At 39.8% G+C, this 27,985-nt stretch overlaps 1 protein-coding gene across 3 annotated transcripts in view; it reads left to right on the top strand.

The window, feature by feature from the left end:
• The window catches only part of TENM3 (teneurin transmembrane protein 3), a 454,641-nt gene that overhangs the window by 109,926 nt on the left and 316,730 nt on the right, over window positions 1-27,985 (top strand). The window contains exon 1 of one of the 3 annotated variants that reach the window (XM_018042105.1): window positions 10,691-10,791. The exons of the other annotated variants lie outside the window; for them this stretch is intronic. The gene's annotated coding sequence lies outside the window, so the exon portion shown is untranslated. Of the gene's footprint in view, window positions 1-10,690; window positions 10,792-27,985 lie in introns of those variants that run through there. 3 annotated transcript variants of the gene reach the window in all.

Raw genomic sequence — 27,985 nt, 5'->3', positions numbered from 1 at the left:
TGAACAGGCAACTACTTGCCTGCCTGTCTTCCTCTCGCCAGATAAAGGCCCAGAAGGGGCAGCTGCCAGCTGGGAGGAATGTGAGAAAATAGGAAATTGATTTGAAATAGGATAGGGAAAAAGGCAAAAGAGAGTATTTACGAATTTTCAAATCTTCCCTTTTTAGGCATGAGTAGATACTGTCTCTGCAGAGAAAGGTCATCTTTATATACTCGCTCACGAAAGCCGAAAGGCACCAAAGTCACAGTTGAACAGGTATTAGAAAGCCCTGAAGTTGGTTTATTTCTTCATAATTGGAGGAAAATTGGATATGGATATATATTTAACTGTTTGGCAAAGCTTCTCAGTCCTTTTGAAATAGAAAAAAAAAAGGAAATAGAAAATTATAAACGTTTTAATTCTAGGCTCAGGAAAAGTAGATTGTTTTTTTCCTGCTAGTTACAGTGATAATTAATTAAATTTCACATTCATCAGAGGGGGCGGGGCAGTAGTGTTTGACTGTGAAGGTTGAGGGCATTCTGATTTTCTATTGACAGCGGTTCTTTAGCTTTGATAGATGCCTTTAGGCAAATTATAACGCCTCTCTCTACTTTTTTGCTTAAGGAAATATGAGGAGGCGGTCATATTAGGGATATTTAGAATCACTAGTAAATAGAGGAGATGTTTGTCTTCGGGATCGTGCGTGTTGGCTTCACTGTAAGAAGGCAAGAGGGTTCCACAAGGAGCTGTAAGTTTCTTTTGGGTCCTAATGTTTGGTGATGCTCTGTGATCTCTTGAAGGCAGGAAACCAGTGGTATCCTCTCAATCAGTGGTCCCCAACCTTTTTGGCACCAGGGACTGTTTTCATGGAGGATGATTTTTTCACTGACTGGGGTGGAGCATGGTTTCGGGATGATTCGGACACGTTACTTTTATTGTTGCTGTTCAGTTGTTTAGTGGTATCTGTCTCTTTGTGACCCCCCCTGGACTGCAGCACACCAGGCTTCCCTGTCCTTCACTATCTCCCAGAGTTTGCTCAAACTCATGTCCATTGTAGGTGATGCCATCCAACCGTGTCATCCTCGCTTGCCCCCTTTCCCTCCCTCCTGCCCTCAATCTTTCCCAGCATCAGGGTCTTTAATTGTGTACTTTATTTCTAGTATTATTTTTATTATATCAGCTCCACCTCAGATCATCAAGCATTAGATCCTGGAGGTAGGGATCCCTGCTCTAAACTATTCTTATACCCAGAGCCTCCTCTTTGTAGCCCACCTTGCTTGAAGTTGTTGATAGGATACACAGGCAATGAAAGACAAGAGACCTTGCAAGAGATGTAAATCTTAGCTGAGAAGAATAAATAGGTGTGATTGCCACAGACGATATAGTAACAAACCATATGATAACAATATGGTAACAACACATAATAATAGGGCTCATGCATACCTTACTGCCTCTCTTGGCTTCATTAATCATCAGTGCTGTTCTTATGAAACGGATAACCTCTCACCTCTTACAGACAATACATTGAGGCTGGTATCGCAACACACAGAAGGTTAAAATATGGAGTGAAATAAAGCTGAGAACAGCTGTTTTCTAAATCACATCTGCCTTAAAATGTCAACATATGGAAATGACTGACCCCTTTTACTGTTTCTTTACTCTTTACTCATTCTTCAAAATAAAATTTGATCTTTATACTGTGAGGGGATAGACAGACAAACAAACAATCAGGCCAGTGGAAAATCAAGATGGATAAAAGAAAAACATGAAGAAAATGAGAAATGAATAGAAATATCTAGGAACTGAAAACTGTTATCCTAGAACATTAAAGGAGTAGGAAGAAACTCTTGCACGGCCATTTAAGGGATTCAGAAGGCCCAAGCGATATTCCCCTTTTTAGAGGGAAAAATTGAAGCCCAGATAAACTAAGATTTAGCAAGATTACACAGCCCATCAGAAGAACTATGTCCAGAACCTGAATTTCCCAATTCTCAGAGAAATTGTAGACAAGTGGAGAAATCCCTGAAGGGTGGACTGTGATGTGTTTTCACTGGTTTCAGTCTGCAAACTATCAAAGCTGCTTTATTCTTTATAGGTTCTTTTCTTTTGCATTGAGCCCATTTTATCATCTATTTCAGTGGTGTCTCTTCACATCACCTAAGGTTTGGGTAAAAAGATGCCGGCTTATCTGAATCATAGCCATGGATTTTCCTATTGCTGATTATGACACTACATTTTTTTAAAATTAAAATTGCTAGAAAAAATCAGCAAGCAATGGAATAAGTGTTTTATGGAGTGAATACGTTGCTATAATTTAGGACCTTACTCACTAATGATAAATTGTTGTTAATCACAACTAATCTAACTACTTTGTTTCCAGTTAGAAAAGTCCTCATTATAACTATCCTTCTGAAACCCTACCAGAAATTTCTTGAAGGGAAATTTACCCAACATCGATTCTAGAACACAAGCAAGAAGGGTACAGTTATTCAACCTAGACTTGCAGCTAAATATTAGAGCCTTTCTACTAATTCTAGACACCTATATCATCTGGTTGAAAGCTATATTGGACTCTGTAGTTAAAGTGACACTGTGATATATTGATCTAATGAGTAATATTATGAAATTAATTCAAAAATACTCTAACTTGTTCTGCCTTAATCTTTAAAATTCATGTGAAGGAAATCACATTGTGCAAATCTTTTTTGGAAGATCTTGCAAAGGACTTTGGCCAAAAATAACATAGAGGTCTACATATTTTCACAGTGGTTTCTATTTTGGAGTCAAATTGCCATCAAGGAGGGTAGACTGGAGCACCTGTGCAGTCTTGGGTGAAACTCTTCACCTGGACACTTGCCTTAATGGGTCAGGATCTTCAGACTGCGGTGGGATGGCCTTGCGGGGTTAGAGTCACCTTGGTTTGCATCAAATACATAGATGCCCTTATTTTGCCTTTCAATTCCTCTCTGCCTTTTGAAAGACCTAATTCCCTTTGTGCTAATTCTAAAAGAGATAGCCCCTGAAGCTTGCTGTCACCCAGAAACTGCAAGCCCACAGGACTAGATATACAGTCACTAGAGTTTTCCTTACCTATCAGCCTCTGTCTCTACCTGCTTTTCTCTTTATTCTCCCTCACCTCCCCATTTCTAGAGAATTCATTTCTTCTCATGTAGTACTTTAGGTATGCCTTGGTAGGATTCCCTGTAAACTCCTACATTGCCCCTTGCAGGACCCTAAGCACACTTGTTTGTTTGTTTGTTTTTATGAACCAAGACAGATACCAGGTAGAAATTTGCCGACAGTGTATTTTCCCCTACAGAGTATTTTAAACAATGAAAATACAGTTTTCTACATTAATTTTAAACTAGTCTTGCCCTGTGAGGTTTAAAAATGGCATTTCAAGCCAAAGTATTTAAGGGGTTTCAGGCACATAATAGGCATTCAATTAAATGAAGTTGAATTCACATGTATCAAAGTGAAAGAACCACTGTCAATAGTAAATTAGAATCCCTGCCACCTTCACAGCCAAAGACAGAACTGTCCCGCCCCTCTGCTGAGGGTGAAATTTAATTATCCTTGTAACTAGCAGGGGGGAAAAAAATCTACTTTCCTGAGCAGAAAATTTAGAAAAAAAAATTTAATTAAAACTTTTTAAAATTAATGATTATCCATATTTGTTTGTCAATAAAGACCTTAATAACTATTTGCAAAAAATGATATTAATACCGATGGGTTCTTTGCAAATTTTTTGATATTATAAATTTTGAAGAGTGACTCTAGGGCTTCTCAGATGGCACAGTGGGAAAGAACCCACCTGCCAGTGCAGGAGATGCCAAAGATGTGGGTTTGATCCCCGGATTGGGAAGATCCCCTGGAGGAGGAAATGGCAACCCACTCCAGTGTTCTTGCCTGGGAAATCCCATAAACAGAGGAGCCTGGCGGGCTACAGTCCATGGGGTCGCAAAGGGACTGAGTGAGCACCAGGAGTTGGTGTAATTTCTGTCTTCTCTCCACTGCAAGAGGGATTTGACCTACAGGTAGCTAGTGCCTTTACGGACAACTACCCACCTGACCACATCACTTCATCACTAGCCATCAATGAACGACCAAATTTTAGCATGTGAACAAAGAAAACAAATTGTTTATGTATATTTAATTTCAAAGATCTATGGCCTAGCTTTTTGACATCTGAGTTGTCAGTTTTTGAGAACTAACACAAAAATATGCTTGGGAGTTGAGTGAGTAGAATGATGGCTGGAAACAAATAGTCCAGATTGAAGACTTTAAAACAATTCAATCATTTTTATTTATCACATATCCATGTACTTTCAAAGCACCTCCCCCAATGTGTTTTTATTGTCAAAACCTACAAATAAGTTGAACACCAATAAGTTGCCAGCATAGACAAACACTGCCATCCCCGGGTGAGCCTGGGAATTTGTCTTGCTGGTTTTGGACCTTGTGTCCAACCTGCCAAGGATGAGTGACACTCCCTCTTTCTTGGCCACTCCTGCACACCTCCATGTGGAGGTTGACTCACATAGAACTAGGGTTCTACACACTGCTACGCACCCACTTGTAACATCGCCTTAGGACATGTGGTGGCTTGATTGGGCCCTTAGATCTTGCTCTGTACCCAGTTCCTGCCATCCCTACCCCTATCTGACCTCTTTTTTGGGGTGGAGGGGGGAGGGGTGATAGAAAAGAATAGTTTTATTGCTTTGTCATGCAAAAGGGACCACAGTAGGGCTAAGGACCTCAAAATTGTGTCCCACCCCAGTGGGATTTGGTGAGGAGTTTAGAGCAAGGATCAAGGTATGTGCAGGGCCTGCACTTTTTAATCTGGCTTCAAGTGGTCTCTTGATGAGCTTCTTGAGATTATCAAATTGTGATCTTCTCTGGAATGAAGAATGCTAGCTTCTTCCATTTGTTGGGGTTTCAGTATTGTTCTTGAATCTCCAGTGTTCTGAGTCTCTCTCCGCTGGACATGGCAGCATCTCTGAGACACAGATCCCCATGTGCTGCCCTGCATGAGTGAATCGCTTCTGGTTTTAGGACCTAATGAAGCTCAGGTTCTTGATGTCTCATTGCAGAAAGAATTCAGTGAGAGACAAAGTGATAAGTAAGACGTGGATTTATTCATAGAGAAACTCACTCCACAGACAGAGTGTGGCCCATCGTCATCCGACCTCTTGCTGGCTGTCTGGATTTCTCTCAAAGCTCTGTGCTCCTGGGCCGGTCCTGCTCTCACCCGTAGAGAGGAATGATCTCTCTTCCTTACCCACATCCCTCCCACTTGGGTATCTGCTGGCACAGGACTGAAACCCGCTAAGCCTTCTGGATACAGTATATTGCTTGATTGCCCCCCTGCAAGGCGTCCAGACCTCATTCCACACACCCACATCCTATTCCCCTCCTCTCTGCCTGCCTGGGCTGTGGAGGACCCAGCATGCTCCTGCCCAAGGTCATCCTCCACCCAAGGTCATCCGCCTTAAGACAGAAATCAGACCCAGTGCTTTGGACACACCATACAAGTGACTGATTGGAGATGAAGTGTCATAAGTCTTCATTATGGGTCAGATTTCAGAAGCCACTTGTGTTTTTGGTGAAATAACATAAAGCTTCTAAAAATAAAGAAGAAAACTTATCTTTTAGAAATGAATTTGGATGTGGGTCATTTCAAACAGTTGTGAAATAAATAGCTATATTGTGGGTGGATTTTTCTGTAGTTTGGATCAAAGGATCACCTACATATTATATTAGCCTTTTAGATTTACTGTAGACATCTGTGAAAAATTATAAATTGGCCTTTATTATGTCTCTTTTTTTTCAAACCTTTATTTCTGTTCCAGTGTAAATGATAAGTGAACTTTACTGGAAAAAGGACCCAGAAATATGATTTTAAAATAAAGTTTATGTCAGCTTATAACAGAGTCCACATAACTGTTCAGGATTTTTGGTGCTCCTGACAAAATAACACTTTACAAAACAGAAGATAAAGTCTAAAATTTTATTTACAGCATGTAACTAAAGTAATTGTACAGTTATTATGTACCAATTGATATCAGTGTACTGTAATTTCAGTGACATAAACAGTTTCTTTGATATATTGGTTATTTTAAAAAGAACAATTATATATAAGTGTATGCATGCATGCTCAGTCACTGAGTTGTGTCTGAGGCTTTGAGAACCCATGGACTGTAGCCTGCCAGGCTCCTCTGTCCATGGGATTTTCCAGGCAAAAATACTGGAGTGGGTTGCCATTTACTCCTCCAGGGGATCTTTGCAACCCAGGAATCGAACCCACGCCTCCAAAATCTCCTGCATTGCAGGCGGATTCTTTACCACTGCGCCACCTGGGAAGTCTGTATTAACAGAAATATCAGTAAAAGTGGAAGTAACCTGACAAGTTTTTCAGAACAATTGTTGAAAATCTTTATTTACAGCAGAAACAAAAAATGAAATATCACATTTCATATATGTATTACTAACAGAATACAATTCTGAGTTTAGTTTCATAATAAATTGTATAATTTTTAACAAAGCCTGTTTAGAGAAACTAAATTTAAAATTGACAGATACACATTTACCTATTGATGTCGTTTAGTTGCTCAGTCCTGTCCAACTCTTTGAGACTCCATGGACTATAGCCCGCCAGTCTCCTCTGTCATGGAATTTTCCAAGAATACTGAAGTGGGTTGCCAGCTCCTTCTCCAGGGTATCTGCCCACCCCAGGGACTGAACCTGCGTCTCCTGCATTCTTCACCGCTGAGCCACCAGGGAAGCCCATATTACTCGTTCCCTTAACTCCAACAGCAGCTTCAAAACATAGGAGAAATCAGATGTGGTGCCTCTTCTTTTTTCCCCCTCCCAAATCCACAAATGATCAGTTTTTAAAATTGACTATCATGTTTTCAAATCCTTGGTGTGGATTATCCTGACGAATCTTATTTTGAAAGTGAACTACACTCCTAATGCCAGTTTTTACTAATGAGTCGATACTAAGTGTTTAGTGAAATGAGTTAAGTTGAGGACCTGGGGCTGGGTTTAGTCTCTGACACTCCATGTGGGCTCTTTGAGCTCTGGTTTCCTCATTTATAAAATAGGATAATAATATTACTTTCTCACTAGGGCTTTAGAAAATTAATAAAAATTGTATATGTCAAATGTTCAGTATAGTGACAGTCATACAAAGTGCTCAATGTTAGTTTTTATCACATTCACATATATAACACAGCTAAAAGTGTTTGATTATGATTTTTTATGAGCATCTCTGAAAATATGGATTTGGTGCTTAACCATTGGCAAGAAGATAATCATCCCAGTTTTGGTTAAACTCTACTTTGTCTTCATGGCTTTGGGCCTATGTAGCAAAAGGTCAGAAGAACTCTTAATATTAAAGCTAAGTTGGTGCCAATTTGAAGTAACAGCTCACGCATGGACTTTTTTTTCTAAAACACAATTTGCTTTGATTTGATTTGGTTCATGCATTTTTAAAAATCTTTTTCGTGGTGTGCAGTCATTAGGCTTTTATGCCTAAAGAACTAAATTCAGTTATAAGTAAAATTCATTTAACAGCACAAGTATGATTCCATGTGGTTATTTATTTACAACATAAAATAGCCACATAATTCAACATATTTGATAGTGTCTGCTCATGGAACTGCGGGGAATTCTGCAGATCTCAGACAAGACATGCTTAAGTTATAGAAGGCAATATCCGTAAGGCTAATTATTCCTGACAGCAGCAATATGGCAAACAATAGGAAATAAAAATTCACATTTAATGTGTGCCTTATTATGTGTCTGGGTATGGGATTCTTCAGTGGACCCCAATATTGAAAAGATGGCAGTGATTTAATGCAGGGATGGGTGTGGCCAGAAAACCTTGTATCTTTTCTTGGGAAGATATATATGGAAACAGTCCTTCACTTTTTAGCAATAGAAACTGTTTAAAATCCCATCTCTCCCTTTCCTTCTCCATGGGCTGCTGCTGCTGCTGCTGCTCAGCTGTGTTCAAAGTCAGCCCTTGATCATTCTCAAGGGATAATGTCTTGGTCCAGTTTGAAAATAATTAGTTTTGTATTCAGAAAAGGTAGAATTAGATATACAAGTAGAAGATTCCAACGTAGTCCCATATAAAAATTTACCTAACCTGTATCTGATATTTGTAGATTGGCATGGCTTAATTAGTATGTTAAATTGGAATTTTAATAAATGCTATTCATCAGTGACCAATTTACATAGCATTTATCTGGGGAAATGAGCATGCCAAATATCAGTTTTCTTGAGATTTATCTTGACCCAAGCGGTGATTTAAGATTTAGAAACCTTTCATTCCTCAGTTAGAGTGTTTATCTTCCTGTCTCCTAATGTTCTAGTTCAAATCCAGATCTGATCATTGGTGGCATCAAAAACACGGGGGGTATATATCTGAAGCATTCACAAGCCCGTGGGTCTGAGGAAATTCTAAAGGTGCAATGTTGTACCTATTTAATTCTTCTTAGATTCCAGTTGAATGCGTTTTCTTTATATTACAGGACCTATAACTGTTCTATAGTATTTATTTGCAATTACGTCAGGCAATCCCCACCCCCCCAAGAGTCACACACATTACAGTCATTCGTGTAAGGATCCTTTCCAAAATATTATGACTTAGGAAGATATTTGCTTAAGAACTTAGAAGTCTTTCAGTACCCCACAAAATACCTATTGTTCTTTACTAAGGAGAATTTCAAAACCTTGAAATAAGTTTGAAATCTAGACTGTGCCAAAGGAATGTTAAAATACTTTCTCTGATATCTTAATGATGTCCTTGTTAAAGAATGGAGACATTGATCACTCAGGAAAGAATAAGCAGGATACTTGCGATAATCATTTAATATAATGTGTTTGTGAGTTGCGAGTGGAGAAGAGTCATTGTTACTGAAAGACAAGATCACTGAGGTGCAGAGAGCTTGCTTCGACACTGAGAAACATCAGACATTTCCATGAATGACAATGGACGTTAGATGGTAATGAAACCTGGACAGGAAAGGTATCCAGTAAGAGGTAGGTGAGCTGTAGTCACATGGCTGTAGCTTTACCTTTAAAAAGCGGCCGGAGTTAAGGTAAAGAAAACCTAAAGAGGGAAAAGAAATTTCAGTTGTTGGATCATGGAGATGAGGAAAGAATATAATCTTTCTTGGGTCTTATTCACAAATGAAGGAAAAACACAGATGCTTTGTTAAGTAGTCCTTTTTTGGTGCACTATTTTTAGATGAGAGTTAAAATGTGGAATGACGGCTAATGAGGTAAGGGTTATGTTGATTGATCCTGGTATTGTAAATGCTGCTTGTGTTGTTTCTTTATTCATAATAATACTTGAGGGGTTTGGAGGGACTGGAAGAAAACACAGGTGAATCTCTCTCATTTAACCAAGAAGTCATCCCCTTCTTGGTTAAATGGAGGAAGAGGCTGAAGGGGATGGAATGTTCTAGAAGAAAGAGAAATTAAAGGGAAGAGGGACGTCCCAGAGGCAATGCAAAAATCATGATAAAAGTGGGTCTAGAGGGAGAAAAAGGCAATTAAAAAAAATTAAAATGTAAGATCTTGCAGTATCAAGTGTCTTGCATTTAAAAGTAAAGGAAGCCCCATTAGGTATTCCAGATGCGGGTTGTCCAGCCCTGGTGCATCATTCAGAGTTAGCTCAGACCACTTGAACACATGCTTCGAACCCCGGGGACCTCCTCCCCTCCCCGGGGCCCCCTGGCTGGCGTGGATGGGGTCCGAGGCCCTGGAGAGCACCATAGGCTCGAGCAGCAGCCCTGCCGCCCGCCCGGGGGCCCCAGGGCCGACCTGAGTGGCCGAGTGCCAGCAGTCCAGGCCGAGGGGCGATCCGGGCCGAGTCGGTCCCCGCTGCAGTTCCCAAGCGACACACACACACACACACATGCACACACAAGCCGCGCCCGCCGCCGCCGCTGGACTCCAGGCCCCGCTGGCGACCCCTCCCGCCACCTGGACCCCCGCCGCCCACCTTCCCCAGCAGAGCGTCCCGCCAGCTCCAGGACTTAGTTTGGCCGCGACGAGGGGGGCACGCGGCCACCGCTCGCATCCGGATGAAGTCCACGCCGCCGCCGTGTGAGGTTTACCGGGTGGCGGCTCAGGGGGGTCGAGACTCATTCTTGTGCTGGGGGAAGAGGTTCTTTTGTAAGCACGGCAAAGTCGCGCTTCTGGAGAAAAACCGATTTGGAAAAAAATCTACTGCAACCTGCAAAAGCCCAGGAGGGAATATTGATGTTTGAGAGTCTGCGTGTCCGTGTGTGTGTGTGTGCGCGCACGCGTGTGTGTGTGTGTGTGTGTGGAATACCTCCAATTGGGGTCTTAAGAGCATGCCTGGAACCAGTTTGGGATGCAGTTTTCACACGGCGTGGGGCATGGCCGTGGAGATGGCCCGGGCCGCGTGCATGCATGCATGCATGCATGAGTGCATGCGTGTGTGTGTGTGTGTGTGTGTGTGTGTGTGTGTGTGTGTGTGTGTAGAAGGGGAGGGTCAGGGGGCGGCGACCGGGAGCGCGGGCGGCGGGGCGCGGGACCAGCGGGGCGGCGGCGGCGGCGGCCCGGCCCGGCCCGGCGCGAAGGGGTTAAGCGCCGCCGCCGCCCCCTCGGCGGCCGGGTGTAAACAGAGGAGCCTCAGCCTATCATGTCTGGCTGCAGCTCGCAGCCGGAGCCCCGAGCCCGGCGCTGTAACATGATACGCTCCAGACCGAGGCAACTTGGCAACGCTGGGCTCGGCTCCGCACGGCCACAGCGAGGGCGCGCCGCGGCAAGGTGGGTGAGCGGCGGCCAGGCGGCCCGGCGGCCTGGGCGGCTCCCCTCCGCGCGGCTGGATCGCGCGGCTCGATCGCTTGTTAGCGCCCGGAGACCGCGGCGGCCGCGATCTCCTCCCCGGTGGGGTCGAGAGGGGAGGAGGCGCTCCGCGCGGGTGGGAATCGGGGCCGAGGCCACTTAGCATCCGAAATGAGGTGGCATTTTAACCCCTGAGGGGCCATCTTTTGGCGGGGTGGTGAGAGGAGGTGGAGGGTGAACTTTCTCCCGGACTCCTGAGCACTCGGAGCGGTTGCAGGTATAGCCGCGGGGAGCATGGAGTCTTTTGTTCCCGGGGATTTTTAATTAGGTGGCTGTTTTATGAGTAGTATCCCGCGCTCACCCGGGAGGGGAAGCTGGCGTTTTTCCGGCCTTCGGTGACTTTTGCGGTGTGCGGTGTTGAATTCGTGGGGGCGCGCATCTTGAGCTCTAGTGGTTTTGGATAATTTATGTCTGTTGGGTTTTTTAATCTGCATTGAGCCGAAATCAGTCAGTCCTTTGGTTTCCTGAACTAAAATCCATCATGCCAGTGGTTTCGTGGGAGGGGTGGAAAGGCACAAAATTATCCGGCTAGTAATGAAAAGAGCAGTTTTTCTTCTGCGAAATACTTAGCATGTGAATTTTGCCACGAGAGGATTTTTGCAGGGCAGCCTTTAAAACGAATCCAACTTTACCGTTGTGCTTCAGTGCAGGTTACTCCCGTGGAAGAACGAGTTGGGAATGATTTCTGGGGCGGGGGGAGCTTGCACACTTTCTGTTGGAGTAAAATTCATTGCCCCATTTATGTATGTGTTTTACTAGAATAAAACAAAGATCTGTGGCAGCTTTCAGAATGCTAAGTCGGATTTCCAGCCTTGCCCCCTCTGGAATATCTCCTAAATGATATGTACAGAAAATGTGTTCCTGTGTCACAGGCTCATTCTGTCTTCTGAAAGCCTAGTATAATCAAATTCAGTGCCTTAAGATGGTGTAGTTGAAGATTTGATCCCCTTCCACTGAAGTGGAAATACTTTCAGTAATTGAAAGCAGATTCACGTCTGGAGTTGTACAAGCCAAGGTTTTCATTTTTAAAATAAACCTTTTGTTCTCTGGTTTTCAGTGTTTCAGAAAGCCATCCAGAGACCTCTGTGTGCTAATTGTTAAAGTAGCCCTTAAGAAAAGGATTGAAATTATCCAGAGAAGGCAATTGAGAAATATCGCTAACTTACTAAGCCTCCCTCCTGGTAGGAGACTATTTCAGTGCAGCCTGTATTGTGCCACACATTTCGCTCTTTCTGCGGGTTCCCAGGCATTAAGAGGCAACTGTACTGTTCAAAACCTCCGAACCCCAAGTAAGAGTCTGTCAGTTTTAAGAGGCTAAAAACTTGAGAAATGCTGGTGTTATCCCATTATATGCTGTGGTTTACACAGTTTGATGATAAATTTGAAATCTAGTGTGAAGTATGTTTCATTTAAAAGGAAGCTGATTAACCGGTAGAACTTAAAAATATGATCACAGGTTATTTATCAGGTTCCTTTCTCAGCTTTGGAGGCTAAGTGTTAAAAGCTTTTAAAAATTGACCACTGAAGACTGAAATTAGGATCCATTGTAGACAAAGACAGAGTCACTTGCTGTCTTATTAGCTGTAAAGATTGAAGAGGGTGGTGGTGTATAAGACTGATACCTTCCTTTAGGATAAGAAATCTGAAATGAACTGTGTAATTATGAGGAAAAAGTTAGAAGAGTTGTACTTTTAACAATGATAATTGAGATCTGAAAAAAAAAAGTAGAAAGTCGTATTCCAAGTGTTTTTAATTACTACATTCTTAAACCTATTTTGGTGATTATTAATAAGATGTGAATGGGTGTGTTTACAGAGTGTAACCTGGCAGTTTGATTTCTTAAAAATACTTGGTAAGTCTGGATTTTATCTGATTTCCTTGTCTTCTCGATTGTTAATCCTTTGAGCACTTTAAAATAAATTGAATGGGAGTAACTTGGTCATGATTTAAATGATGTTCTTTGTGAACATGTCTCATGTTAGAGTCCTCTTTTATAAAATCAGTATTTAAAAGACTCAGCAAATCTTTATCAAATAAAATCTTAGCTACATTTCCATTGTGTCGCATTACATTTCAGTGGCCTAGTGCATGGCATAATAGAATTTAATTTTCCTCAAAGATCGAGAAAGAGAAACTCAACTTCCTATGGACCTTTGCAGATGTCTGAACACTGATTTTCAGTGTAGGATCCTTGTCTAAACATTTCACCTCACCCTTTCTGTGACTTCCCTTTACTGTTAGTTTTTATGTTCTTAGGTATTTTTACTTGCTAAGGGATGTGCACAGGATCTTCTGTCATCTGAAATAACATATTCAATTTATCACAGGATTCCTTTCTTTCATAATGTAGGGAAGTGGCAAAGGAGGCTTGTCTAAATGTAGTGATCTTGATAATTAATGCCATAAAATAGATTAAAATGCTGTATTCCAGGTATTCATTTCCTTAAAAGGGCCACCAGAACGGCGTTGCTAAGCACCCGTCACTATTGCAAGTAACAGAAAATGACCCAAATTAAAGAACCTGTTCTAAGCTGTATTCTTGCATTTTCTAAAGTGTATTTCACAAGGTTTAACCAGACTCATTCAATTAGTGGAGGAAAAAAGATCTATTTTCAGTTCTGATCAGCAATTAAGAGATTGGGCTTTGGAGCATCAGCCCTTTTATAATTTATTTTATCTTCTAAACGTTAAACAATTGTGGATAAAGGTTTTTAACAAACCACCTTTTTGACAATCTAAACCTAAATGCTAAATGTAGAGCAGTATATTTCTTTAAAATTTTTGTCTAACAGTAGTTTTTATTAACTTTTCCCTCTTTTTATAAAAGTTTAAATTTTACGCTAATATGGTATACTACTGCTTTACTCTGGGTTTCTTACTCTTTGTGCAAATACGTATATGCAGATATGAGTGCTTTCGCACCAAACACTTGAGAAATAAAATATTTAGATATTGTGCATTTGGTACCATGAAGGAGACAGAGTGATATGTCGAAGTGAGAATGTAAGTAAGTAAATCAGGGGCAGTAGGATTTTTTTTCTAAGCATGATGTTAGTTGTACCCTGCTGGGTTAGCCCACAGCTTCTACACAGTTAGAGCTAAGCCACAACTATTGGAGTGTTTAATGAGTTAGATCTTCCAGTGACCTGGTTCTTAGCTGTTCCAGTAGCAATCATAAATACAAGTTGAGGAACTTCCCCAAAAGGACGTGATGGATAAGGGCTATTAGAGGAATGGGAGAGATGAGCCAGGGGTTCCCAAAGGTTTAGATTAGGCTTATCAGCAAGTTTTTTGCTCTCACATTTATTTGGACACCTTAATTAAGTGATTATATATAAAATGATTCCATATCCTCAAATATTGACTATTTTAAAGCCAAAATGACACTTGATTCTGTTTTCTAAAACCAGTGTTTTATAGTAAATACTCATGATAATTTAGTTTTATCAACTTGCCTGGCATTACAGATTTCTGTAGTAATATATAATATAAAATAGATGAGATTTGTATGACTTCTGTTGTAGTTTTGTCTAAAATGAAAATTTATTATAAAATTTATGTCTAAGGCCTTTCAACATGAAATCTCAGTTTAGGTATTTGGTAGGTGGTATTTGTTTTTTGACATGTCAAAATTGGTTTTCCCCCATAGAGATCAACATTTTGATGTGTTGAAGTGATTAGATAATGTATATTTTTAGTAAACCTTGAAATTGTATATATGTTAAGGTTTAGAAGAAACCACTCGTTTGAAAATTAGTGTTTATATGTTGATTTTAGTTAGAAACCTAGCTGCTTAGTTACCAGTCCTGTATATGTAAGTTTTGAATTATCTACTCTTACTTTTTACTACAAAAGGAAGGAAACAGCGACATCTTTGGTATCACAGAAACCATTTATGCATGGATATTACTGATGGGAAATTTATTTCCCAAGGGAAGAATAATAATTGAAAAGTGTACACAAATATTTGAGGGCTCATCACATTTAAATAATAGTTGAGTTTGGGAAACCAGATGCTGTGCTCTTTTAAAAAGTTTCCCTGTTAAATGTTATTATTCCCCTCTCTTAAAATTAAATAGTTTCACACAAAAGTCTTGTTCTGTACATTTAGAAGCCATGATGTATTATAGAGTATTCCAAAATGACTAACAAAAGCTGATGTAGAGCAGTGCTTGCATTTTTTCTATTCAGACATCTTGACCTGAAATTTTAAAAAATTAAAATAATGTGTGGACATTTCCATGACACTTTGTCATGTTAGTTCCAGCACAGCCTCTTTTTTCCATAATCTTAAACTTTCAGCTGGGAGAGAGGGAATCCGCTGTCTTGAGACCTGTAAGGTAGAGCCTGGAACTCTTTTTAAGCTTTTTGTTTGAAATAAAGCAAAACTCCCGTACATAACAAACGTATCACTGTTAACCTTTTCTAATTATTTAACCGTTATTTCCTTTTACCTCCCGCTTAAAAATTGTACATTAGTGGAGTCGACACCTGGCAGTATTCTTAAAGGTTTATTTGTCTTTCAGTTCTTGTAGTAGTAGGGGGCAGTACCATCTCCTTAATTATCTTTGTTCAGGGAAATGCTGAAAGGCCAGGGTAGTTAAACAAGGCCACTTGGATTTGTGAGCTCGAAGTCAGATGCAAGGAAAGTGGTTAAATGCATTATCATCTTACTGAGCCCACCATCCGTAGAGTGACCTTGATGGAGGGAGAAAGAGCCACTGGCTGTTTTATGACGGCCACCCCTGCTTGTTTTATCTCTGACACATCGTCACGTCCCACTTTTCCTGTTTCCTTCTCTCTGTTTTCAAATATTGTTTGCTCTCATCATAGGCAGTCCAAGGGAAGGGGAATATTAAAAATTCACTTCTTTTTTATTGATAGTAGATTTTCCTTCATGCGTTCGTCTCATCTGTTGATAGGTATGGAGATATTCCTTCATTAAAAATTAAGGTGATCGAGCTGACTGACCGTTCTGTATTTGCTTTTAAGGATCTTTTACCGGTGATGATTAGTCTCTTTGCAAAGAAGCTGCCATTCTGCTACTTTAAAACTGCTTCTCAGCTATTAAAAGGAGAGACTTGCCAACCTCAGTTTTTGCAGTGGGAATCATGTTTGTTTTAACAAGTGCCTAAGTATGTTGACTTGACCCGTCTTCAGGTTTTAGTGGTTCTGTTGCTGCTGTTCTGGACTCATCACTTCCCTTAAAAAAGGCAAAACCAAACCGGAAGACTTATAGTTTAGATTTGTTCACTTTATGGCAAAGATTTTCCTTGTCATGTCTTTTATGTCAACTCCATTAAAATGGAAATCTAGCATCAATATTTGAACAAGTGTTGTTCACTAATAGGACGAGTTTTATGAAATGCAGTACAAGATCTAACATTTCTGGAAACACCAGTTAAAGCAATTAAGTGCAGCATGCAAGATTGTTTTCCTAGGCAAAGCCCTCAGACATACCGATTGGAGTTCATGCTTTACTTTTTGCTGTTTATTAAGTTAATCAGAACTAAGTATAAATCTTACCATAAAGAAGGAAAAGGTGGGTCCATTGGCAAAATTCCTAGAATGCTATTTCAAACTTGGTTAGAGGTATCACCCTACCATCATGCTATGAATTATATAACACTAAAAATCACCAAAAATAGTACCATCAGGCAAGTCACATTTTCTTGATCGCAAAGGATTATGTCTTTAAGGATTCTTTAAATTTTGAAAACGAACATGCTGAATTGAAATATGTTTAAAATGAACCCCCCCAACCCCAAACTTCTCTTTACTCTGATCTCACAGTTAGGACCTGAATTCAGGCTCTTTTCCTCTCACGTGTAGACTTTTTCATCAGCCTTCTAACCTGGTTCCCCTGCCTTCTCTTTTAATCCAACCTCCACACTATGATCAGAGTTGTCAGTTTGAATCATACTTCCAAGCCTGGCACATCCCTGCCTAAAAATCTTTGTTATGCCCTTCGGGTTGGATCCAGGTTTCCTTAGCATGTTTAATCGGGCCTTTCTCGTCATCCCTCCCTGTGCCTTTTCCGCTTGAACCTTTCCATCCATGCTTCAGCGTTTTCACCTGATCAGTGCCACTTACACCTTTTCCTGCCTTCTCATGGATCTTTCAAGATCCTACTTGCTGGGCATGTCTTCTCGGAAGACTTTGCTCTTTGCCCCAGGTAGAGCTGGCTGCTGCTTGTAGATTTCCGCCGCACCTGGGACAGATTTCTGTTACTACATACACATTTTGCTGTAATGGTTTGTTGACAGTTCTCTCTCCTCCCTCCACTAGGGGGACATGGTCTTTCAGGTCGCAACTGTGTCTCACTCATGGATACCCACCTGCAGCTGGAAGCTGAGAAAATAGTAGTCATTCAATAAACGTTGTTGAATGCTTACTGAACGAGTATTTTAAATACAGCTTCACTTCTTGGTAATGGAAGGTCATCATTATTCACATCAATTATCTCGTTCTCTGTCAGGATAATGGCTTTGTCTGAAGTTGGTGAGGGTTAAGTATCCATAGTCTAAAGCCTCACATGACAGTGTTTGCTATTACTTTTAGCTATCATTTTTGAGTCCTTAATCTATGCAAAATGCTTTATACATATCATTTCAGTCTCACAAAATCCCTCTTAGAAGGGATTTCTGCATTGTACTGATGGGCAGATTCTTACATAGAAAAGTTAAATAAATTCAGCAATACACAGGTCAAAAATGGTGAAACAGAGATCTGAACGTAGGACTGTGTGAGCTCTGTGATTGCAGACCTAGTCTAGATATTACACTGCTGAGAATTCTTAATGACCTATGTAGTTCAAGTACAAGTTTTTAGATGGGTTTTACATTTTCTTCCCTTGTCATGCTGTCAGCTTTTGCTTCTTGTGGCTCAGCTGGTAAAGAATTTGCCTGAAGTGCAGGAGACCTGGGTTCGATCCCTGGATTAGGAAGATCCCCTGGAGAAGAGAACAGCTACCCACTCCAGAATTCTGGCCTGGAGAATTCCAGGGACTGTGTAGTCAATGGGGTCACCGAGAGTCGGACATGACTGAGTGACTTTCACTTTCACTCTGTCAAGAAACAGCCAAAGTGATTCTGTTGTTATAATTTTTGCATAAAATAGCAATGGAAAGGTTCTGAGCCAAGACTATTCTCAGAGCTAATTTTATTAGCTTTATGAGTTTTGGCCTTTCAGAAGCCTTTTTGGTCTAATGCCTCCATTTCTCTGCATTTCTGGTCAGATGAGAATTTGGGGTAGCTAAATTCCAATTAGGTATTAGGTGTTTGAGTGAAGCAGAATATTAATTTCCATAGTTAAGGACTTTTAAGAAAGCCAGTACACTGAATTAGAGTAAGGAAAAAATTTTGCTAACATATCATGCATGGATACATGTGGAACTTAAACGCACTGATAAAATATTTCTGATTCTGATTTTTTAAACTGGTAAACACATCTAGTGGCACTCTCTTTTGGGTGGGTAAAGCAAGGAAGATATATCCTTTGGAATATATATTTGGAGCAATAGCTAGTACATACTTTAATGTTTTTGTTACCAAAAAGTTAACAGGTGAGGTATGCCAGAAGGACCAAAAAGAGACTCCATATTTCTACTCTTTCACCCCATCTTAATCGACCTTAAGAACAACAACAACAACCAAAAAAAACCCTCATAAAATAAAAAAAATTTTTTTGCTAACTCCTCCTGTGAAATTGAACAGAATTAGAAATTTTGGGAACTGAAGAGAATCTTCAAGATTACCTAATCTGGACTACATAATTTTATAAGTGGAGAAGCAAGTCTAATATTTGATTTCTTGTGTACTTTGTCCTCGTCTCTGTGCTAAACCTTTTCTGTGGATATTCTTTTTATCTCACCTTCAGAATGAGAGTTAAACGCTCTTACAAGCTCCATTTCAAAGAGGGGAAACTTGAGGCCTAGAGGAGTTATGTACATTGCTAGCCACTGATGCTGGGAAAGATTAAAGGCGAAAGGAGAAGAGGGCGGCAGAGGATGAAATGGTTAGATAGCATCACCGACTCAGTGGACATGAACTTGAGCACGCTTCAGGAGACTGGAGGACAGGGAAGCTTGGTGTGCTGCGGTCCATGAGGTCACAAAGTCGGACACAACATAGCAGCTGAACAACAACGACAGTTAGACACGGTGCTCGTGCCTACGAGGAGCTCCTGCTCTCCCTTGAGGATGAGCACCCCATCCCTCTGTTAGAAGGAACTGGAACCCAGAATCCTTCCAGTCCACTCTGGCATTAAGATAAATTGTTACAACACCTCAGAACACCTGAAATATAGAAGATGGCTCATGAAGTTTTAATATTCTTGCATGCTCAGTCCCTCAGTCATGTCTGACTCTTGAGACCCCGTAGACTGTAGCCCACCAGCCTCCTCTGTCCATGGGGTTTTCCAGGCAAGAATACTGGAGTGGAGTGCCATTTCCTTCTCCAGGGGCTCTTCCTGACCCAGGATTTGAACCCACATCTTCATTGGCAGGCAGATTCTTTACCACTGAGCCACCAGGAAAGCCCGCATAAATATTCTTACTCCCTATTTCATAGATGAGAAAATTGAGGCTTAAAGAGATTAAGTGCTTTGCATAAGGTTATTCAGCTACTGAAGAATAACGGCAGGTTGCTCCTAATCTCAAATTTTATATCATCCTTTATTACTGAATTCTGCCTTCACTTTAAATGTCAAATTAGATTTTGTTAGGACTTTGGTCCTAACTTTGCATTATATGTAGCTTCTTTTCCTGTTACAGAATAGAATTTTGCCACTGTGCAACGGTTCCTAAATATGGTCACCATTGAATGTTACTATTTCCATATCTGTTCAAGGCAAATCATGTAATTTACCAGCAAGTACTTATGGAAAGTGTATGTGTTTAGTGTTGTGCTGTTTTTAATCTTCCTTGTTTTTTTTTTTTAGTGAACCATGATCATAGGTGATCATCTGTGATATAGGTAATGTTCACACCTTGGTTAATATCCAGCAATGATTAGCATCATTGATTAAAAAATTAGTAGATAATGCCTTTATTGACAATTCTCCCCATTTAATGGTTTGTTTATTTAATTGATGACTAATGCCTTTACTATTAGGCTATTAACACATCAAAATGGTTATTATTGAACCTGGCAAGATGATAAATTATGTTTGTGTTGATTTATTTGTGCCCAAGGCTACTCTGGTAGTTTTTTTATCTTTTCTTTTCCTTCTTTCTTTTTTTTTTTTTTTTTAAGTTTTGATCTGCTAAGAACTTCTGCTTAGGAAGTCAGATAAATTAGCATTGAAACCATTATCTGGTGGTGTGACCTTGGAAAAGTTGTGAGAAGAGGGAAGTAAACCAGATCAGGGGCTTTAAGCGGTGTGGATTGTTGCAAAAGTCCTGTAGAATTTCTTCAGTTGATTCAACATTCTTTAAAAAAAAGAAAATCAGACAAATGGTAATAAGACACATCATGTACAGTAAAATATACAATAAATATTTGCATTGTGTGCTCATGAGTTAGCTTATTTTCATATATTTGTCCTGCTTCTATGCGAATATTTGGATTTCTGTGAGGGTGTCATTGGTGAGGGACACCCTCACACCCCCTCATTGGTGGGGCTTTATGATGGCTTTTTTGTTAATTTGACTTGCCTAAGGAATAGGAAGAGAAAACATCCCCTGCAGAGCTAATCTGGGAAAGGAGGATCCTTTCTCACCAGCTTCCAGGGAAACGGGGCTTGTGCTGTGGAGCATGTATGCTTGCTGTACCTATCTTTGGTGGTAATAGAGATTCTGAAAATGAAGGTGGTTGTGCTCATTATGAATAGATAATTACTGTTCTCGCGTTTCATCATAGTACCATGACCAAAACTTTTTTGGAGCTATTCTTGAAATTGAGTTTATTTGCAAGGCACAGACAAAAATAGTTCTTGTTATACAGGCATGTCTCATTTTGACCAAATACCAACTTAGCTAGTTTGACTGTTTACCTTTCTTCACGGGCTTGACAAATCAAAGTTTGGCTATTTCATAATATTAGATCTTAGAAAGAGAGTATTTACTACAGATAAATATATTCCATGAGGCCTTTTCAAAGGGGGAATATCAACTATATATTGAGATATGATTGCACTCGCTGAAAAAGGTGGTAAGGCCTGAGGTGGCCTGTATAAGGCAATGATTTTCATGTGGATAAATTCTAGTATTTTTTTAAGATTTGAGTGGCATTACATTCAAGATAAAGAACTGAACCTTTGATGGGCAGAACAATTAAATATAGAAATTGAGAAACTAAAACTTTATAGTTGTTTCTAATGTATAATTGTTTAAACAGTTCTTAGACTTTTTAAAACTACTAAGGCCTATAAAGATGTGATAATAAGTTTGATTTCTTTAAAATATATTTAAATTTCATGCATATTACTTCTCATACAGAAAGCTAAACTCAATCTTTACTTTTATGCTTCCAGGTAGAAATGGGGACTCAAGGTGCTAGGTCTTTCATAAACTGAAAAAAAATTATTTACTTTCATGCTCAGATATCAGTATAAACACCTGATTTATTTAAATGCTGATTTATAATATTTATTTATTTCAGTATGCCTCAGTTTCTCAAGACTAGGCATTAGAATTGTAAATGTACAATATCTTTCTACCTCAGTAAAGGCAGAACATGGATAGAGTTAATATTAAAGATTTTTACAGGATATCTATGGAGAAAGTAAGTTGGTAGTATCTTTTCATATAAAAAGCATCTACTTGTATGTATTTTATAAAATGCATCTCCAGTCCCTATTTCTGAGAATATCTCAATTAACAATAAGAAGATATCTACCTCTAAGTGCCTGGGGTCCAGTTTAGACTCTAATGAGATGCCTCAATGGAAGGAGACCACTTGAAGATTTTATTAATCTTTGCAGTGTGGAAATGGAAATTCTCTGAGACAGAGATAACTAGTTCTAAGGTCCGATAAAACCACTGTGACCCTACAGAGAACCTTAAAACTGAGTAAAGTTAAATTTAAGACAAATATTAAATTATTTCTTTGTTCTTAAATTCACAAAGAGTAAAATTCTGTATATATTAAGCTGTTCCATTTAGGAGAATTCTTCTGTTACATGTCTTTTTTGACAGTTTGGACACTCATAACCCAATTAAAGACAGTATCTGAGAGTCGGATGCACATTGTCAAAATATATGTCAGCCATGAAAATCAGCCTGCTTTAACTTTAGGCCAAACTATTTGAGGTGGCAAGTTGAAATACACAGGAAAACACTGAAGTTCTGTGCCTGAGAAGGACGTATATCAAATACACATCAGTAGTTGCTTAGGAGCTGGAGGAAGGGAGACAGAGGAGCAGGATGGGAGGAGAGCTTGAGGGGCTTACAGCCACCTCTATCACGTTTCTCTCATAGCTCAGTCGGTAAAGAATCCGCCTGCAATGCAGGACACCTGGGTTCAGTTCCTGGGTTGGGAAGATCCCCTGGAGAAGGAAATGGCAACCCACTCCAGTATTCTTGCCGAGGGAATCCTGTGGACAGAGGAGCCTGGTGGGCTGCTATCCATAGGGTTGCATGGAGTTGGACACGACTGAAGCGACTTAGCATGCGTGCATGCATTGGAGAAGGAAATGGCAACCCACTCCTGTATTCTTGCCCGGAGAATCCCAGGGACGGAGGAGCCTGGTGGGCTGCCGTCTATGGGGTCGCATAGAGTCGGACACAACTGAAGAGACTTAGCATGCATGCATGCAAATGTGATTGCACTCAATCGTATTTGATAGTGTACTTCTCACTAGCCTCCCTGACTGTTAACTTTCCTCTTCAGTACCCCCAAAGCAAATCATCTTTCTTGGGGATCTCCTTGATCTTATTTCTCTCCTACTCAGAAAATCATAGTGTTGTATCGAGAAAATGTTTGAGCCTGATGGAAGGAATGACAGAGAGAAGACATTGCAGGCTGAAGGAGGCAGGTGGGCAGAGCTGTAAAAGTTGGAATGTGTGACGTATATTTGAGAAAATAATAACCTACTTGGAGCATGAAGTTCATGAAAGAGACATTTGGAAGATAAGGCTAGAGAAGTTGGTTGAAGCCAGGATATGGAGGACCTTGAATCTTAGAGGAAAGGGTTTATTTCGATGTTCATTTGGGATCTGTTGGGAATTTGGCATAGAACACCTGTGCAGTATATTTGGGAGATCCCTCTGGTGGATAAATTGTAAAAGGGAGGTAGTAGGAAGAAAGAAACCAACCATGAACTTTTCTTGTTGCTGTTTTTAATTCTTGACTTCCTCTTAAGTTTTACATTTTTCAATATAAGCTTCACAAAGGCAGGAGTTTCTCTTGAAATTGGTATCCTTGAGTGAGAACAGCGCTGGGGCCCTTGGCGGTGCTCCGTGAATTTGAATGAACGAGAACACCAAGATCCAAAAAGATTAAGTGACTTGTTTGCATTTACACAGATAATCAATCGTGGCAGACCCAGAATTGAAAATTGCAGCTGATTTCCAGACTGGTGTTCTTTGACTGTGAGTCGTGAAGGTGTCCTACAGGTCCTTTCCACCAGCATACCTTCTTTCTTCCTTGTCTACTCCTTTCTTCCAGCAAATGGTTGCAGGGTATCTCATCTCTTACATACCCATTACAGCCTTCACGGAGCTCTTAATATGTACTTTCATCAGATATAATTGGTTAAATTATTTATTCTACTGCTTTTTTAATTTGGATGCTAAACTCAAGGTCAGAGACCCATGTCTTCCATTCAGGGTTTTGTTTGTTTCCTTGTTTTATTTTCCAGCAGCCCTCCTCTCCCAGAACGCTTGTACTCAAAACTACTTTTTTCTGATCTTGGAAGCGTGATGACTGACTAACCAACCTTCACATCTGGCTTTTAGTGCAAGTTATTGAGAAGTTACAAGCATACAGTTGAAATTATTGTTGTCATATTGGAAAAGGGCCACTTAAAATTTGCTGGATGTTTTGTAGTAGTTGAAACAAGTAGTGAAATGAAATTTTTAAGGATTTTCTTGCTCTCCATTCAAAGCCATAGTCTTGTGAATTTAAATAACTAGTTTATCATTTTGCAACTTGAAAAAATTCACTGTCTGATTCTGTGAGACCACCTTATGCTGTGAGACCACCTTGAAATAAAATGCCACAAAAAGAGCATTATTGTATGAAACCATTGTAAAGACTAATGAGAAGGCCCACTATTACTGCCTGAGTTTTACTCAGTAATACTGAATAGTCATTGCCTCTGTAGTCAATGTATTGCTTTATTTTAGGAGAGTAGTATAATTGGTGGAGTACTTTAGTCTAAGTATCTTTTACTTGTGTAAGTACTTTGCTATAATGTCTTTCCCTGAAAAAAAGTGTTGCTCGTTAAGTGTAATAGAGGCTCTTACTATGATTAATAAAATGTTAAGGGATAAATGTTCTTAAATAGACCAAGAAATTGCCACACTTTTATAAACATATATAATTGTCAGTGAGTCATTAACCTTTAGATATAGAGATGTTTCCCTCACAGTTGAAAGGAAAGAAGGTAGAAATACTGTACTCGTGAAATGTGAGTTTCACCAAAATGTGGAATATTCATTATGATTCAAAGGCATCCTGAAATTATGTAACTTTCCAGATTTAAAACTTTCTGGAGAAAAGTTCACAATTCATTTCAAAAACGAATTAAAACTACTAAAATATGAACAGGCTTATGCTGAATATGGCAGTAATATGTAGTTCTTACAGTGTGTTAATTTAGAATTTTTAAAGTTGAAAAATTCCAGGCTTTTTATGCTACTGAAAGATGATTTTAGGGGAAATGTGTGCTTTGAGACAGGTTTTGTGAGAGAACTGTAAGTCTATATGGTATTTATTAGTTGTTATCTTATAATCTTATTACCTTGTAACCACTTCATGTTAATAAGATTAATATATTTGTATTTTTGTTTGTTGATGTAGCTTTTTGAATATCCTTCTCCTCCTCTCATTGCTCAATATTACCTGCCTGGATGTGCTTATTCTTTTGATGCTTACTCTCTGAATTAACTAGGTTTCAGTCTTTGGAAGTCCTTTAACAGATTTTAGAGACAGGCTTTCTGAGATAATGCCACTGAGGTTTTTTGGGGAGTTGGGGCAGGGGAACGGCATATTGATTCGTAACTCTTAGGAGAGTTGAGTAAAATGATCTACATAAGCCATTAAAGTTATTTTATAACAATTAAGTCTTTCTTAAGGAAAGAGCTTGTGCAGAGTGAAATAAATGTTCGCAGTGGTTTTATACAAATTACTAAAGTAAGACACTAAAATGTTTTGGGAGCAAATAAATATTTGCTGAAATCTTAGAGAATGGAACATTACTCTTCTGGCTTTTTAATTGTAACCGTACCCTGCTAGAGTATTCAGCTTAGTTTACTAAATATATATTTAGTAAATACATATGTATGTAGTAAAAACTCTGTGTTTGACATCAGTGATTTATTAATATAAGATGCAAAAAAGCTCACTAATAATAAATATGCAGGATGTAAAGAAAATAAATAAAACAGTATGTAGTTCTTATAACACTTTAGTGCTTATAACAATTCAATAAATATTGACCTTTTAAAATATTGTTCCTTTTAAAATTGTTCATTTTAAAACAATTTTTTTGTTTGTTTAAAATTTTCTGTTCCTCATATTAGAGGCCAAAGTTAGATCCAGGTCTCAATCTGTATTAAACTTTACTAAACAGAGACAAAGCTAAATCATTGCTGGAGGTTGGATCCAAAATATAATACTGTTTTTGAGTAGTGGTGTTAGGCTGCTGGGCTGATGGCTTAGTTCATATTTTAATGTAAATCACCAAAGAAGAGATCAAAGCAAAGCACTAGCCCAAAAAAGAAGTAGTTCTTCATTAGCTGTGTTTTTAGGCATTTGAGGATGAATTAATTTCCTAGGGCTACTAAGAAAAGTTATTGCAGACTGAGGGACTGAAAACAACAGAGATGTATTGTCTCATAATTTTGGAGGCTAGAAGTCCTAAATCAAAATGTGGGCAAGCCGTACTTCATCTGTAGGCACCAGTGACAGGTGCTTCTGTGTCTCTTCCAGCTTCTGATGGCCCAGACATCCTTTGGCTGGTACCCGACCCCTGTCATCTTCATCTGGCAGTCTTTCCTCTATATCTCTGCATATCATTTCCTCATCATATTTATGGTTCTTATATAAAGGCATCAATCATTGAATTTAGGCTCACCCTAATCCAGTATGACCTTGTATTCACTAATTTTATCTGCAAAGACCTAATTTCCAAATAAGGTCACATTCTGAGGTTCCAGGTAGACATGAATTTTGAAGACGCTATTTAACCCACTACAGAGGAGAAAGAGAGTAGCATAGAAGAAGGAGGTAAAAAATGATTTTCTTCGCTGTCCTCAGCTTTTTGCTTTCCCATTTCTTCATGGGTTTGGGTAAGTTAGAATGGAGTGCTCATACCTTCACACTCCGAATCCGTTGAAGATATCTTATCTGCCAAAACTGATTGATACTTCTTTTCTACTGAGTCTTGCTGCTGCTGCTACTACTAAGTCACTTCTGTCGTATCCGACTCTGTGCGACCCCATAGATGGCAGCCTACCAGGCTCCCCGTCCCTGGGATTCTCCAGGCAAGAGCACTGCAGTGGGTTGCCATTTCCTTTTCCCATGAAGGAAAGTAAAAAGTGAAAGTGAAGTCGCTCAGTCGTGTCCGACTCTTCGCGACCCCATGAACTACAGCCCACCAGGCTCCTCCGCCCGTGGGATTTTCCAGGCCAGAGTACTGGAGTGGGGTGCCATTGCCTTCTCCACTACTGAGTCTTAAATTACTGCAAATGCCAGTGAGAGAGCCCTGGAATTTTGAATGTTTGCTAGTCAGTCATAAGGGGAAATCAAAATTTAGTTTTTATACTTCTGTTTTTATTTTCAGAATTTTAAAAACTAGAAAGAAACAGGAACAAGAAAATGATTGTGACTGCCACTCTGGGGATGTAGTTACACACGTTATACTTGTAAACTAAGTGTCCTACAAGATCCTGTAGTCATTGGTTGATAAGCTTTACGTGGGTATGGTCTGTTGCCTCTCAATTTCCCTATACATTTTAAACTTAGAATCTATTTTTTAATGAGAAAAGAAACAATTTGATAAATGAACTTTATGATTCTCAAAAAGCTTATTTGTAATTTATTTTAAAAATTACCCTTGACTTTCTATTTAAGTTGCCAAATTGAAATATCCATACATACCAGAAAATAGTTTCTAAAAGTCAACTATTTTTTTAATAAACACGTGAAATACCATTCTGTGAGAATGAATGGATATCTAGGTCAGGAATTTCTAGAGGTTTGTCTTCATCTTTCAAGACAATAAATGATGCACTGAAGTCTAAAGTATTAAATTCCCAAGGAGTGATGGATGAGGTCCTTTCCTGAGAACAGCTATTGGTTAATTAGATGTGGGAATGGTCTTTTCCGGGTAGTGCAGGTAGGCTGCAGACAAGGGGAAAACCTCAGCGCTCACACAGTACATGACTCTTCATTCTGCTTTGGGTCAACACTGCAGGAAGAGGTTTTCTACGTGGAATATAATACTACGAAATAGTTTAAACCTGTCTCCTGAGCATCCACCTTGTAAATATTTAGTCTTATAATTAGAGTGTGAGGACAGTTTGTGCCCTTCTGGGATTAGGGACTAGGGAATGGTTTGTTGTTATTCAGTTGCTCAGTTGTGTCTGACGCTTTGTGACCCCATGGACTGCAGCACACAAGGCTTCCCTGTCCTTCAGTATCTTCCCGAGTTTACTGAGATTCATGTCCATGGAGTTGGCGATCCCATCCAACCATCTCATTCTCTGCTGCCCCCTTCTTCTGCCCTCAATCTTTCCCAGCATCAGGGTGTTTTCCAGTGAGTCGGCTCTTCATGCCAGGTGGCCAAAGTATTGGAGCATCAGCTTCATCATTGGTCCTTCCAATTGAGGGTTGATTTCCTTCAGGGATGACTGGTTTCATCTCCTGGCAGTCCAAGGGACTCTTAAGGGTCTCCTCCAACACCACAGTTCAAAAGCATCCATTCCTGGGTGCTCAGCCTTCTTTATGGA

The sequence above is a fragment of the Capra hircus genome, chromosome 27, assembly GCF_001704415.2.
Source record: "Capra hircus breed San Clemente chromosome 27, ASM170441v1, whole genome shotgun sequence".
NCBI classification, from domain to species: domain Eukaryota; kingdom Metazoa; phylum Chordata; class Mammalia; order Artiodactyla; family Bovidae; genus Capra; species Capra hircus.
This window is presented reverse-complemented; position numbering and strand designations above follow the sequence as displayed.